This window comes from Solanum lycopersicum, chromosome 3 (genome assembly GCF_036512215.1).
Source record: "Solanum lycopersicum chromosome 3, SLM_r2.1".
Classification (NCBI taxonomy): Eukaryota; Viridiplantae; Streptophyta; class Magnoliopsida; order Solanales; family Solanaceae; genus Solanum; species Solanum lycopersicum.
In genome coordinates, this window is record NC_090802.1 from 14,087,499 (window position 1) to 14,103,789 (window position 16,291).

The 16,291-nt window shown below is 33.2% G+C and overlaps 1 pseudogene; it reads left to right on the forward strand.

Annotated features, from left to right (window-relative positions):
• Positions 1–1,134: 1,134 nt before the first annotated feature.
• Positions 1,135–4,590, forward strand: LOC101258135 (cytochrome P450 71AU50-like; annotated as a pseudogene).
• Positions 4,591–16,291: the final 11,701 nt, after the last annotated feature.

Sequence of the window (16,291 nt, forward strand, 5' to 3'; positions counted from 1 at the left end):
CGACGAACAATATTCCGTCACTATATAATGACGGATTTGCGGCGAAATAATCATTTTGTTGCAAAATTAAAAAAAAATTATTTAGAATATAACAACGGATTTGCGATGGAATATTGTATATATACATACATTTTTGTTTCCTGTCTCTCCTCTCCCACATTTCGCTCTACACTCTCCAGATCTCGCTCGCCACTCTCACTCGCCTCTCTCACTCTATACAAATACAATCTTTCCTTACCCAGTTTCTTTTGTCTTTTTCTCTTTCTCGCTTTATACAAAACATATTATGCAATTGATTTATTTTGTATATGTATGCCGAAAAGGATTATACAATTGTTTCTTTTGCATATATGTATAGCGAATAGCGATAGCTTTATTTGTATATGTATAGCGAAATATACATATTTATGTTTATTATTGAGCGCAATTATGCCAACTATAGGTATAACATACAAATATAATTTTTGTATTTGCTATATGTGAAATTTACTTTAGAAAATATGACTACATTTTTAAAGTGGGTTTATAATTTATATTGAAAAAATAATGATATATTATTAGTGCAATATTGAATATAGACATATAATATTGTCTCCGTTTTTTTTGTATATCACCTTTTTAAATTGCACTTGCATTAAGAAATTAACTAACTTTACCATTTTACCCTTATTTAATGTTTTATTAAGTCAACTTTTAAATAAACAATGAATATTCTAAATTTCTAAAATTAAAATACATTTGGATGACTATTTTTAAAATTTTTGAGTTTATTTTCAAAATCAGGTTTTATAGAATAGTGAATGAAGAGGCTAATTAATCAATGTATGAAGTACTCCAATGAATATTAATTACTCATTAGTTTTTCTAAGTTAGTCAAAGTATATATTTTCAAGACTAATTAACTACTCTGTCAAACATATAATAGGAAGAATATGATAAGTTATACATTAATTTTATGAAATGACAGAATTACAGTCCAACTATTTATAAAGAACGGAGAGAGTAGTTGTTAATAATAAAGGCATGAAGTATTCTTTTTTGTAGTGACTGATATTTGAATGTTGAAAGTTACGATTGGCAATAAAACATATGAATTTTCACTACTAAAAAAACAGTGTTTAGTGACGGATATTAGCGACGAACAATATTCCGTCACTATATAATGACGGATTTGCGGCGAAATAATCATTTTGTTGCAAAATTAAAAAAAAAATTATTTAGAATATAGCAACAGATTTGCAATGGAATATTGTATATATACATACATTTTTGTTTCCTGTCTCTCCTCTCCCACATTTCGCTCTGCACTCTCCAGATCTCGCTCACCACTCTCACTCGCCTCTCACTCTATACAAATACAATCTTTCCTTACCCAGTTTCTTTTCTCTTTTTCTCTTTCTCGCTTTATACAAAACATATTATACAATTGATTTATTTTGTATATGTATGCCTAAAAGGATTATACAATTGTTTCTTTTGCATATATGTATAGCGAATAGCGATAGCTTCATTTGTATATGTATAGCGAAATATACATATTTATGTTAATTATGGAGCGCAATTATGCAAACTATAGGTATAACATACAAATATAATTTTTGTATTTGCTATATGTGAAATTTACTCTAGAAAATATGACTACATTTTTAAAGTGGGTTTATAATTTATAATGAAAATATAATGATATATTACTAGTGCAATATTGAATATAGACATATTATATGGTCTCCGTTTTTTTTTGTATATCACCTTTTTAAATTGCACTTGCATTATGAAATTAACTAACTTTACCCTTTTACCCTTATTTAATGTTTTATTAAGTCAACTTTTCAATAAACAATGAATATTCTAGATTTGAAAATTAAAATGCATTTGGATGACTATTTAAATTTTTGAGTTTATTTTCAAAATCAGGTTTTATAGAATAGTGAATGAAGAGGCTAATTAATCAATGTATGAAGTACTCCAATGAATATTAATTACTTATTAGTTTTTCTAAGTTAGTCAAAGTATATATTTTCAAGACTAATTAACTACTCTGTCAAACATATAATAGGAAGAATATGATAATTTATACATTAATTTTATGAAATGACATAATTATAGTCCAACTATTTATAAAGAACGGAGAGAGTAGTTGTTAATCATAAAGGCATGAAGTATTATTTTTTGTAGTGACTGATATTTTGATGTTGAAAGTGTTGATTGGCAATGAAAAATATGTATTTTAACGTATAATTCGTTTTCTTCTTTACTGATACACCACAAGTTAAAAAAGTTTTAAAACAAATTTGACTAAATTAAATTTCAAAGTGAATATTGAACCATGAAAGTCAAATTATAACACGTGAATTTTCTAGAAGATTTTATCACTTTTAAATTTTGTTTTTTTTCTTTCTTTGTCCTTTTACCCCAACAATTAATTTTTTCATTGAATTTCCTTCACCCCCAACCAACTGTTAACATCTTTATAATGTGGGAGTCATGAAGCAAAATGAAAACACAATAATATCCAATGGCTTCAATTTTCTTACAAGTTCTTGCACTACTTGTAGTGCTATACAATTTTTCAAGTATTACATAATAAATTCATGAAAAAGAAGAAAAAAATCCCTCCAGGCCCAAAAGTGCTTCGAATTATAGGAAATCTCCATATGATTGACAAAAATGTCCACCAAGATCTATATAAAATAGCCAAAAGATATGGTCCCATAATGAGCATGAGATTTGATCTAGTTCCTATAATTGTTGCTTCATCTCCTCATGCTGCTGAACAGTTCTTGAAAAAATATGATCATATTTTTGCGAGTCGACCAAATAATAGAGTTGCTCAATTTGCGCATACAATCAAAGAAACATGACGTTTGCAAAATATGGACCTTATTGGAGAAATATGTGAAAATTGTGTACGTTAGAATTGCTTAGTACTCTCAAGATCAATTCATTTCAATCAATGAGAAAGAAAGAAGTTAGAAATTTTGTGACTTTTATCAATCGGGCAGCTACTAGTGGTGTTGAAGTTGATATTAGTGCTAAAGTTGCTCCACTAAATGCCAACATGGCTTGTTTAATGATATTTGGGAAAAAATATATGGATGATGACTTTGATAAAGGGGTTTTAAAGATGTTATTCAAGAAAATATGATAATAACAGCAACACCAAATATTGGTGAGTTTTTCCATTTTTTGATGTGTTTGATTTGCAGGGAGTTGTTCGTCGTATAAAAGAATTGGCAAAAGTTTTTGATGAATTTTTGGAGAGAATAATTGATGAACATATTCAAGATTCCAAAAAGGAGAAAAAACCAAGGATATTGTTGATACAATGATGGACATCATGAATTCTTGCAAAGCAGAGTTCGAGTTTGATCGTCGCCATATCAAAGCTATTTTAATGGTAATATCTTAAAAGTTAATTTTAGTTTAGTTTAACTAATATTTTATTGATGGTATAAGAAGATTTGCATTAATTAGCAAGGTATCTTAATTTGTTAAAGTAAATAATTTGTCATATTTTAAGATCACATATTCCATTTTAAAAAAATAAAATTTTGGGTTATTTGTTGAATGCTTTGGGTATCTTGATAGTTTAAAACTCCATTTACACCATGGTCTATTTGTTGTTGAGTTTAACTTATATTCACTCACGTGTAAAAAGAATTTCATTCACAACTAACAAGGAGTCTAGTAACAAAATTGTGTTACAACCCCCCTATGTCTGCTTGGGTAAAAATAATTTATAATGTACTTAGTATTAATTTAGCATGACTGAAAAAGAACTCTATGCAGGACATGCTAATGGCTTCAATGGATACTTCACCAACATCAATTGATTGGATTTTCTCTGAACTTATAAGCCACCCAAAAATAATGAAAAAATTACAAAAGGAGTTGGAACAAGTTGTTGGCATAAATAGAATGGTAGAAGAATCAGACTTGGAAAAATTCGAGTATTTAGAAATGGTCATAAAAGAAGGTTTTAGGCTTCATCCCATCGGACAACTTTTGATTCCTCATGAATCCATTGAAGATTACAATTGATGGATTTGATATACCTAAAGGTTCAAGAGTTATAGTAAATACTTGGGCAATTGGAAGAGATCCAGAAGTTTGGTCTGAACCCGAGAAGTTTGTACCAAAACTTTTACCGTTTGGCTCTGGAAGAAGAAGTTGTCCTGGATTACAATTAGGACTCACAACTCTTCATCTTGTGCTAGCACAATTGGTTCATTGTTTTGATTGGGAGCTACTGAATGGTATGAATCCAAATGATTTAGACATGACCGAGAAATTCATTTTAGTTATGTATAGAGCTGAACATGCAAGGGTTATTCCTACTTATCGACTGAATGTATACTAGGTATATCAAATTGATAGGTTAAATTGATCTGAATTAATCCAGATCCACCCAAAAATTACTAAGAGTGAGCAGATTGAATAAGATTCAGATGGCTAAACTTTGGGTTATAAAGGACTTGGTGTTCTGTCTTGTGTGAGAGCATGTGTGATTCAATGTTTACACATGTTATAAGATATTTATACTTTTTTATAAACCCAAACATTCAGTAAAAAGATGTATAAACAATGTTTAATGTTTTGAATTTAAGAAAAAATACTATTGTACTCTCCACCATGATTTATCAAAATTGAAATAATTGATAAAACTGTAATTGGGTTTTTCTTAAGGTTGTTATGTAGAATATTAGGAGTTGACTTGGTTAGGGAAGATGAGCTAATGGTGTGGGTAATCCAGACTAGAGTAGGCAGGAGGATGCACACTGCAACGTAAGGGACATGACATTTCAAGTTGGTGATCGATCACTTTCAACGAAGGTTTCACTTATGAAAGGATTCATGAGATTTGTTAAGAAGGGTAGGCCGAGGATGGCAAATGAGTCATTTGAATCGAATTTGGATGGGTTGAATATGGATTGAGTTAAAATGGATAGAATCAAATCTACCCATATAAAATATGGGTAACTAAGGATTTGATCTAGTATGGTTTGGATAAAATGATTGTAAACCACTTTAATCTCTTATTGCCAAAAAATATTCAATCAAAACTAAGTTATTAATATCTCGAATCCATACAATCTTACCCTACCCCCACAACCCCACCCATGTACTCCCACCCCCACCACTTCCCCCAGCCCAATTTCTTTTTAAAAAAGACTGCTTTGATTTTTTTTAAAAAAAAATTGCAACCACTACTCCCATCCCCATTATTGATTACATTAGATTTTTTTATTACCACGTTCAGTTTTTTAGGGGTATATTCCGCATAAATATTTTGCTTATTGATTGAGTTTATGGGGACTCAATTCCTTTGTTGCTTCTTAAAATTGTTTTCTTAATAAAAAATTAATGTCTTGGTTTAAAAACATAACTCTTTATTTAGTTTGAGATTATTACTCAAAATCTTTCTCTAAAAAGTGATGTTACTGAACTGCTCAAAACTCTTTTGAGTCTCTGTTTAATCCTCTTTTAAATGTGAAAACATTTACTCTTGGAAATTCTTAGTTTCCATATATCATTTAAGGAAAATGAACTCGGCTCTATTATTTCTCAACTCAAGTTCTCAAGTCTTAAAAAAATTTTAAAAAAAGTTGTAAAAGACTTTTCAAAATAGAGTTCATGCCAATTGATGGACGTAAACAACTCAATTCAAGGTTTTCAATAACCATACAAAGAACTCGATACCCAAAACCCAACAATTCAGAACTCAACAACTTCAATGATAATACTCATTTCAAGAATTCTCAACTCATAACATTCATGCGGAATTATGGGCATGAAAGCTCAACTCAAGGACTCAAGACTTAGAACTCGAATATACTACTCTGAAAGGTACTCAATTTATGAAGTTCATGAGGAATTTATGGACATGAACGACTCGACTCGAGGGTCAACATAAAAATATGGAACTCATGTATCCTACTTCTCTCATTATTATACTTACTTCCTCAAAACTTATCTCAAATCAATAGTTGATATCAAAGAATTCATAGTTGAACTCAAAAATTTTCTTGGACTCTACTCTTAATTATCACTTGCATGTGAAGTAAAAATTCAACAGTTATGGTTCATGACATGAAGGATCTAGTTAATAGCGTAGACTCATGAATAATTCTCCTTACTCTCATGCTCACATGTTTGATTCTTGAAATAAGTTATTAGAAATTATAAAAAAAAAAACTCCTCAAAAGATTCAAAAGGACTCTCTTGAAAAGTTCTTATAAATTCTCAGGACTTAACTCTTACTCTACCTTGAATATAAATTATCAATTCAAGGTTATGAATAATTTGTAGGTGTTTATAATTAGTTTAGAATCAAAGGGGAGTAAAGGTACCCTTTGAAAGAACTCAAATAGACCAAACGATGAAGAACGGGTGTGCGCAGATGACCCTAGCGCACTGACTGCCGTGGGGAACCAACCCCTAAACTTCAGAGAATAATTATTGGAATATTTACTGGCGTGGCATGCCATTCACCCTTGGCGTGATGGTGGCGCGTCGCCCTAGGCACCACCCAGAAAACCCGATGACCTTCTTTGCTTGTTTTCTCACCCTAACTCGCCTAAAATCAAACAGTTTCTTCCTCAATCACTTGAATTCGATTACTGAACACAATTACACTTAATTTACTCAAAAATCACTTAAATCAGTAAATTTAATCTCAAGAAATTATCAAAACCCCAACAAAACAAGATTCAGAATGAAACTTCAAGAACACTTTTGGACAACTTAAATCTTTATATCTTTATGGACGAATTCATATATGAAAATCATGTATAGCGTGTGGGTGAATGAACTCAACACTATAGAAGCTCACATATCTCTTATGGATCAAATCCATGGCAAAAATCTTCAATAAAACTCAAGAACATCGACAAATGCCTTGATCCTTTCCTCTTATCTCTTCTTGAACCCTCAACTAAATTCCTAGGCATACATTAGAATTATAAAACTGAACCTAATATGATTAGACCCTTAAAACCTTACTAAAAATAAATTAAATCTGATTGGGTAAGGAAAAGACTGAAATACCCCGTACTATTTAGGGTAACATTTCTTGCTTGGACAACCTGACTTTAAAATTACATATCTCAGTCATCCGACCTCGAAACTTAGAAAACTCGATGGATTTGGAAAGATAATTCAAAAACCTTTTATTTTCTCTATTTTTGCCCACCTAGATCATCAAGTACTTGGAGTTATGGCAATATAAAGTTGAACCAAAACTCATAATTTAAGCATAACTTGCAATATTTTAGATTTTTGCTATTTCAATTTAGTTCTTTTTTGAACTCAAGGTGCTATATCTAGTGACCTTAACACTCAAGAAACTTTTAATATCTAGGTAAAACCTCACTCAGTACGAAGAACAGTTCAAGTCTTACCTCAATTTTTTTGTGGAATGTTACAGTCTCCATGAAATGGCTGCGTTGGATTCACGAGAATAATCATATGAGAAATTGTTAGTGAGTTGACCTCAACTAATAAGATAAATACTTTATCATGTCAAAAATATTTCTTCATTGTGAACTAACAATTATTATGTTTCTACTACTTATAAGAGCGGTGAGATTTATCTTCACTTCCGCAAGTGAAATGCTCTGTCGTTGGAGAAAAACATCGACTTAATTGTTATTTGTGAATTCATACAAGAAATCAAATATTTATTTACAAACACTATTAGCTTGAGTATCAATGTAAAAAGGTTGATTTCTTTAAAGAATATGATTATAGTCTACCACATTGATTAGAGGGTTCTGCAGAAACGACAGAGTGTAGCAATGTATGTATTTAGTCTTGTGATAGAGTTCTCCTCAATGTAACAAAGATGCGATGGAGATATTAAGATTTGGATTATTGAATAAAGTTGTAATTCATTTTTTCTATGTCTATTGGGGTGGGTCGATCAATATTTTTTGATATTTTACTAAGGACTCGAATATGAAAGGTGAGGATTTTTGTTTTGTAGTTATTCTTCAAATTCAAATGAACCACTTTAAATTGCTCATATAGATTTTTATTGTTTTAAAATAGAAATAAGAGCATCTCTCATCATTTAGTAACTTATAACATCAGTAACACCACTTAAATTGTATTGTGCAATAAGAAAATTTTACTACTTTTCTTTCAAGTTTCTTTGAAGTTTGAACTTCGAAGGAACCAAAAAACATTATGGAGTCCAATTTATAAGGTAAATATTTCTTCAATGCATGCTCTGAAATTGTTTCATTATGATAATACTCATCTCCTTGTATTATTCTGCACAATGACTTGAAAAATTAAGTTCACATAGCTGAACTTGGTTCTAGAAATACCTATCACACATTTGTCCTATCAGGAACTTGTAAGCTTTGCAATTACTTCATTGACTTCTTTCAAAGGTTATTAATATTTAAATAATAAAATTCTAGCAACTCACACTGGAAGTATGTGAACACCAGATGTTTTTTCTCCTAAAGATATTATCATTATGATTTTTCTTTAGTGCAAATGAAATAAGAACATTTACCCAAGGATCAAAGTTAGTTGGGGCATACTTAGTAGTGTATCATTAAATATGTGATTTCTTCTACTTATTAAATTTATATATGAGTATTTTATAACTTACTATTAATATAATTATGTTTATCTTTTATTTGCAGGATGAACACGCATAGTTTAACACTGTTGCAACACAAGTGCTACTAGAAGATTTTTTTTTAAAAAAATTACTTGTAGGATAAAATATAATGACCTTGCTATGTAGTAAAAAAGATTTTGGTTGCTGTCTCAACGCTTCACCATCCTTGAAGGCGGAAAGACTCTCTCAAACAACTCAATTAACTTATCCCAAGTAGTGATCAAGTACCTTGGTAGTTAGTCCAACCATTTTGAAGCTTCCTTTATTAAATAAAAAAGAAAAAGAAGCGGTGTGAATGGACTTCATACATTCCCTTCATTTGAAGTTGTTGGCACATGGTTTCAGTAACATGAAATATAACTGTCTCCTCAGTTAGGGGTAACTGAATAGCTTCCTTACTTCCTATGACATTGAAAGTGGCATATGAAAGAATTCCATTATGAAGTCAAATTGTGTCCCAATTCATTACAAGTAGATAGTACGAGAATGGAAATATTTCCAATGTTCAAATTAAGATGGTTAAATAGCATATTTCGATCAATTAGATTAAAAACAAGCAATTGACAAGAAATCAAAGTGAGAATCTATGAATGTGCAGAAGTGGTTATCGATTTCAAAAGTGGGTCAATGCGATTGCTCAATAACCTTAATTACCCGTGTATAGGCTGGATTAATTGCAAGAAAATATTATATTTCTCAATAATAATATGCTCATCACAAGAATTTCTCTCGGACACTCGCATGTATTATGAATTAAGCGACCTAATACCTTGACATTAATCTTTTATCTCGAGCAAGATTTGCAATTAGAGATGAAACCCCAAGTTCCTTTCTCAAGCAAATAATGAATTTACAATTAATATGCAAGTATTAATGCAGTTAAGCAATTCATATATTCTATCTCAAGAAATATACAAAGATGTAAAACTAGAATAAGTTCACAATCTTAATTCATAAATTAAACACATGGTAACCTGATTAAATCTATGGAAATAAAAATAAATCAGATTTTTGAACCACAACTGGTGAGCTCAATAGAGTACGCCGGTAATATTCGGCAGGTAGACTTTTGGCGAGTATTTGTTAGTTCCGCCTTTTTGGCCTTCAACTTGGCTTATACACAATGTCAGTTTTGGCTAGTATTTGTTAGTCCGTCGATTGAGTTCACAGATTCCCCATGTAAACCTTTTTCTCATCAACCTATCTTGAAAATTTGAGTCAAGGACTCTGTCCGTTTTTGCGAGGTCTAGTACATTCGATGAGTCGCCAAGTGCCTTTTGGTGTTTTCCATGTTTTTAGCCTTTTGTTGTATGAATTCATTATTGACTTGTCCATTAGACTTCATAAATACAGAAGACAATGTATCATTAGACATTTAATTTATGGAGGCATTGAGTATACCAATTCTTGAACTAAAAAGCCTCAAATGAGTAAAATCTCAAACTCATTAGATCTCTATAAGACCAGAAGGAACACTTATGTGTAAGTTTAAGTAAAACCTGAACAGACCCCATAACAATAATAATCCTACCTTTCTTGGGCACACACTGAACATGACACACCTAACTACTATCTGCAAAGGGATAAATAACTCCATCATCCAACCACTTGATGATTTCCTTTTTCACTATCTCTTGCATAGCCTATTTTAGTCTTCTTTGGTGCTCGATACTAGGCTTGTGATCCGGCATTATTTGGTTTATATGAGATCAAATGCCAGGAGGGATCCTAGTAATGTCCGCAATAGTCCACTGAATTGTCCTCTTAAACCTTTTCAACACATAATTAATGCCTCAACTTGCACCTCACTCTAATATACCACAATGATGCTCGGTAAAGTACCACATCTCCCCAATACTACATATCTCAAATGAGATAATAGAGCCTTAAGCTCCGATTTCAGAGCCTCTTCAACGACGGTTTTATGAGTAGAGAGTCGCGATTCTTGATATCTAGCTTTAATTTCTTTGGTTTGGAACGAAATTCGAACCTATCAAGTGTAGCAATCAATTCATCATAGTCCTCAATACTATCACCCTCAAAATTCATCATTACCGCATTTAGTGCATCAATAACCAACCTCTCTTCAATAGACACATCAAAACCTCGCTCCACATTATGATTCACCACACACAATGATTTGAGATTGCTTTTCTACTTCACGAATTTAAAGAATTTAAAAGTTACCTCTTCACTATTTATTTGGAATTTCATCTGCCACTTCTCCATATCGACAAAGGCATGCCTAGTAGCAAGGAATGGTCTCCTAAGATGATGGGAACCTCAAAATTAACCTCACAATCTAGTATAACAAAATCAGCCGAAAAAATATAAACGAATCCATATTCACAAGTACATCTTGGAGAACACTAATGAGCCTATTCACAATTCTATCGACCATGAGTAATTGCATCGCAGTCGGTTTTGGAGCCCCTAAACCCAATTTTTTTGTAAATAGACAATTGTACCTCATTAATACTAACACCCAAATCACATAAAGCCTTTGCAAAATGCAACAACCCAATGGTACATGGAATCGTAAAAGCACCAAAATCTTCTTTCATTTGCACAAGCGACTGAGTAGCAATAGCACTACAATGCTGCAACCTATCATCATTTTCAAAACTTACTACCCTCTTCTTAGTCACCAAATATTTCATGAATTTTGCATACCAGACATTTTCTTCAAAGCCTCAATCAACGGAACTTTGATGGAAAGTTGTTTCAACATAGTAATAAACCTGCAGTATCTCCCTTCTTCATTCTTCTATACGAACCTCTGTATGAATGGAGGTGGAGGTCTAGGCATGAGGAAATTTTTTTGGGTAATCTTTACTTCCTTCTCAGTAGCATATTTGTACTCTTTAGTAACCTTACTGTTATCATCATATTTGCAACTACAATTTCAACCTCAAACGACATAGGATTATAAATGGTCAGCTTACCCCTTGAGTAGTGATTGTCATACAAAGCCCATAATTCTTTGGATTTTTTATACTGTTGGTCGGTAGTGTGCCAAGTTGAATTGGGTTGACTGTAGTGGCAAACTGATTCATCTTCTACTCAAGTTGCTTGTTCAACACTGCATGTGCATCCACTTTTTGATCAATTCCAAACAAGTCGTTTCGAATCTCCTTCACATTCTCATCAGTTAAATCAAACCTCTTCATCATTTTCTGCATCATATCATAAATCCTTGACATACTACCCCCAACTTCATTATTGCCAAATTCTCGATTTTGTGCGGGAACATAAGGCCCACTCCTATCATTCTTGTTGCCATAGTTCCGGTTATAGTTCCTATCTAGGACATATTGTAGTAGCCATAGTTTTAACCTATGTATTCCTTCCCTTGGAGCCAATTACCCGAGTTGGAACCTTGGGCGTTGGCTCGGAAACCCCCCTGTCTGATCATTCACCAAATACACATCCTCTTCATTATAACATTCCTCAACCTGTGATGGTGGATTCCTAGAAAAATAATTCACATCATTTACCTTTTCGGCACCTCCGCTTACATGCTTCGATACCAACCCAAGTTTTGTCCTTATCTGAGCCATTTTCTCATGAATATCACCAGTAGATTGACTAGGTGCAAATTGAACTGCAAAAATGATTCTTCCTATTTTTGACTTTCGAGTACTCCATGCATTATTATTTTGGGAAATCATCTCTATTTTCTCCGCGATCTCCTCAAAAGTGCACTCTCCATTTGATCCTACAACCTAGTATCAAGCACAACTTTACCGTTGTCATCTTGGCCTCTATAGAGGTACTCCTTCAGTGCCTCATCATCAATACGATGATTAAGAACACATCTTATGAATGAACATCTTGTTCAACTGATCCCATGTATGAATTGAGTTGAATAGTAGCTCCGAAAACCAGACCGCATCATCTCTAATCAATGATAGAGGTAATACTCTCAACCCTATGACATCCATATTCAACTCTGGTCGCCTTACACAACTCTTACAAACGCTCCTCAACTTGTCCATATGCCCATGCAAATTTTCCGAAGTAATTCCACCAAACAAAACCCTCGTTGTAAGCATCTGCATCAGACTGCTAGTCACCAAAAAATATGTGTCCTGGAGGTAGTGTAGGGAGAACAATGGGCCCTTCAAATTCAACAACATTTAACTGGACCATATAGTTATATTGCAGACTTGGTTCTAGCGGATTTTGCACCCTCAATGCATCTTTAAGTAAGTTATCGTCATGAACCTGCACATTCTCATTAATAACCCCATTAGGCTGCAACTCAACTTTATCACCTAGATTCCCACTGATTGGGTTAACTTTGACCTCTTGATTACTCATCCTTCTCAAAAAATTTTTTAACTCTGGATCATATTGGGTCATTCGTTTGTCTTGACTCCGTGTACTTGACATACACTAGACTAGAAACATGTAGAAAAAAACAAAAATAAACCTAAAATTAGGAAATAAATAACTAATGTTAAATAATGTAGTTAAACGTAATCTAAAAGCCTTATTCCCCGACGATAGCGCCCCAAAATTTGATACACTCAAATTATACATCCCTAAAGAAGTATAAGCGATCGTTATCATTTAAAGAACCTAACTTGTAGGTTAAGGTCAGTCCCACGAGAAATATGGTTTAGACTTAACTTTTACTTACGATTATATTTTTTTAGACAACTTATTTCTGATACACGAAGGTTAAAGGGGGAGGGAAGTTTCTATGTTACAAATAATGTATTGATTGGTAAGCAATACGTGAGCAAGATTCAAACTTTGTTTTGATCAATAAGAGAGAGAAACTAGGGCATATGTGTTCTTCTTGAGCTCATAACGTGGTAATCCTAATAATAGTAATCATTTGCTAGTGGATCACATGCAAAGTTGTAAGTTACGTATCCCTAAGTGATTGGTCTGCCAAATAGAGAATTTCACCCCGCACCTGGGTTTGGCTACACATTTATAATTTACTAACCGTTATTTTTACCTGAGAACATCACATCAATGTATGACTCAGTTTTCACACTCGTACCAACTGACATTAGACTATTAGATAGTACCACACTAAATCTTTGTTGATAATTATTTGCTTATTAACTACCTCTTTGGTCCGACAATAGAAACAAGGTTAGTTCTAAACGAAAGAATTACCAATACGTGCATCAACACTACTCAAGACTTAATTATTATTCATACGTTATTATTCATTCATGGTTCCCACAACCCTAGTTTTGAATTTTGTTAATCATACTTGCAAGAACCCAATTCAACTTTGTAGAAGAAAAATTCTTGAACTTACTTATTGAGTAGAAGAAAATCGAAATCTCGAATCAAATTGCAAAGTAAAAATCTTGTAAACAAACTTGGGAAATCAAAATGCTAAAGTTGCAAGGTTAATTCCACAAGCGATACCAAAAACTAGAAGTAAACCAATAATGTCTAACCCCTAAAACGAGGTTTACATACCCCATTTATAGAAAAACTTTTCCTGAATAAAAAGGAAACAAAATAATGAAATAGACTATTGGATGCAACTTCGATCGACGAGACTGACCTACGCACCATGGATTGACCTATGCTCCGTAGGTCCCTTCCATATCTCAAGACTTGGAATTTTTCTCAAAAGTTGAAACCTACAACTTTTAGACGCAACGGTCCGTGGGTCCCCTTCAGTGACTCCTCACTTAGAACTTTTCCTCAGGTACTGGAACTCAAAATCGCTAAATCAATACGGTTGTGTAGGACGACCATGGGTTTACCTACGGTCTGTTACTCCCTTCCGTAGTTCCACACTTGGTTAAATTTCCCCGAGTGTCATTCAATGCCAACCCATCAACGGAGCGTGACTTGACCTATGGTCCATAGGTCATTTTCGTGGGTGGACGCTTCTGCAGAGTTTGAATTGTCTCTCTCGACCTCGTCCAACCCTATTTCCTTCAAATACAAAACAATACACATAAATTCCAATACAAAATGGTCCTAGAGACACACAACTATTAAGTGAAATGTATTAAAAATACTGTAAACTCACGTTATATCAACTATGAGTAGACTAGTGCAAGCCACTAGTGGATAAGATAAATGCAAATATTACATGTTGGATGCATGGCAATGCAGGTAGACTCCAAATGATCAGGATTGTGGTCGTAGGTATACAAGCGTACTGGCTCCAAATCTTCTTACTCCCCTAAAAGGTTATTAAGCTTATTGAGGCAATATGCTATCTGTGATCGGGAGAAATAAAGATCACTTGGAGGGCTTTGATTGCATGGGATAAAGTTTATATGCCTAAAGGAGCAGGTGGAATGAACATGATAAATCTAAAGCTGTAGAATCAAGCAGCCTTGTGCAAATTACTATGGGAATTGAGTCAAAGGAAGGATAAGTTGTGGATTACATGGGTGCATACATACTATATAAAACATAATAACTGACTATCTACGGAGGCCCCAAAACAAGCCACGTGGACGGTGAGGAAGATATTCAATATGCGGAAACACTGGCAAAAGTTGGAAGTACAACCTAAAGTAATTGGGGAAGGAATATTCCAGATTAGTATCGCCTACAAACAACTATGAGGTAAGCTTACAAACATACCTTGGATCAGAGAGGACATATTACAACATCGGGGTATGAATATTGCTGCCACATGTGCACTATGTGATGAATGTCCTGAAACGTTACAACACATATTGTTTGTGTTATGCGGAATTTGAGATAATACAAGAAAATATAAATGCAAAAAACAAGAAAACAGATTTACGTGGTTCACCAATTAATTGGCTATGTCCACGGGAAGAGGGGGAGCAGTTTTATTATGGAGAGACAATAAGAGAATACAGAATAGGGTTTGCCATAACGTCTATATATAGTGCTAAGCTACGCCCTAACAGTCTTGGGCCCAAAATACAGAATTGACAGATAAATACAGCGAGACCCCCATTCTTTCTGCTGTAACGGGCCCAATTCAAGGCATTCAACAGTTTGAGTGTGCGTACTCTCATGGAACATGGACAGCGATATTAAGTTGGATGAAATGGAAAATAAGTATCTTGAGTGGGGACTTGGATAGGAGCTGGGTTCTGAAGGCTACTAAAGGCAGCTTTTGCAGATGTGATTATGAACTCTGGGTTGATGAAACAACAGAGTTTTCAAAAATAGGAGCACAGGAAAGGAGAAGTTGGTGCATAGCTTTAAAACTACATCGATCATAAGAAACTCTTTAATATGCTTGCCAGTCTGAATGTATCTTACTTCAACAAAAATAAATTTGAGCGGCAATAAATAGACACATCGATAAAGAGTGTTTAAAGTTTTTACTGACATTAGTTAAGGATGAGTAGATAATATGTTGCTAAAACCTTTATGGGCATATACAAAGAGTGTTAATTGCCGCTAAATTACATATTTAGCGACAATTGTTAATTAATTGCCGCTAAAACGTATTTTTAATGTAGCATTAGTGAGGAGGTAGATAGGTTTTTGCATTATATGAACATTTAAAGGCATATGCTCTAGATCTATATTTGTTTACTTGGTGATTAATAAACTGTAACAATTAATTGCCAAAAACAAGATTTGTATCAATATTTGAATAGTACTTTTGATAAAACTTTTCATATATAAGATTTGACGTCTTGAGCTTCAAGTAATTTTTATAAACTAATTTTG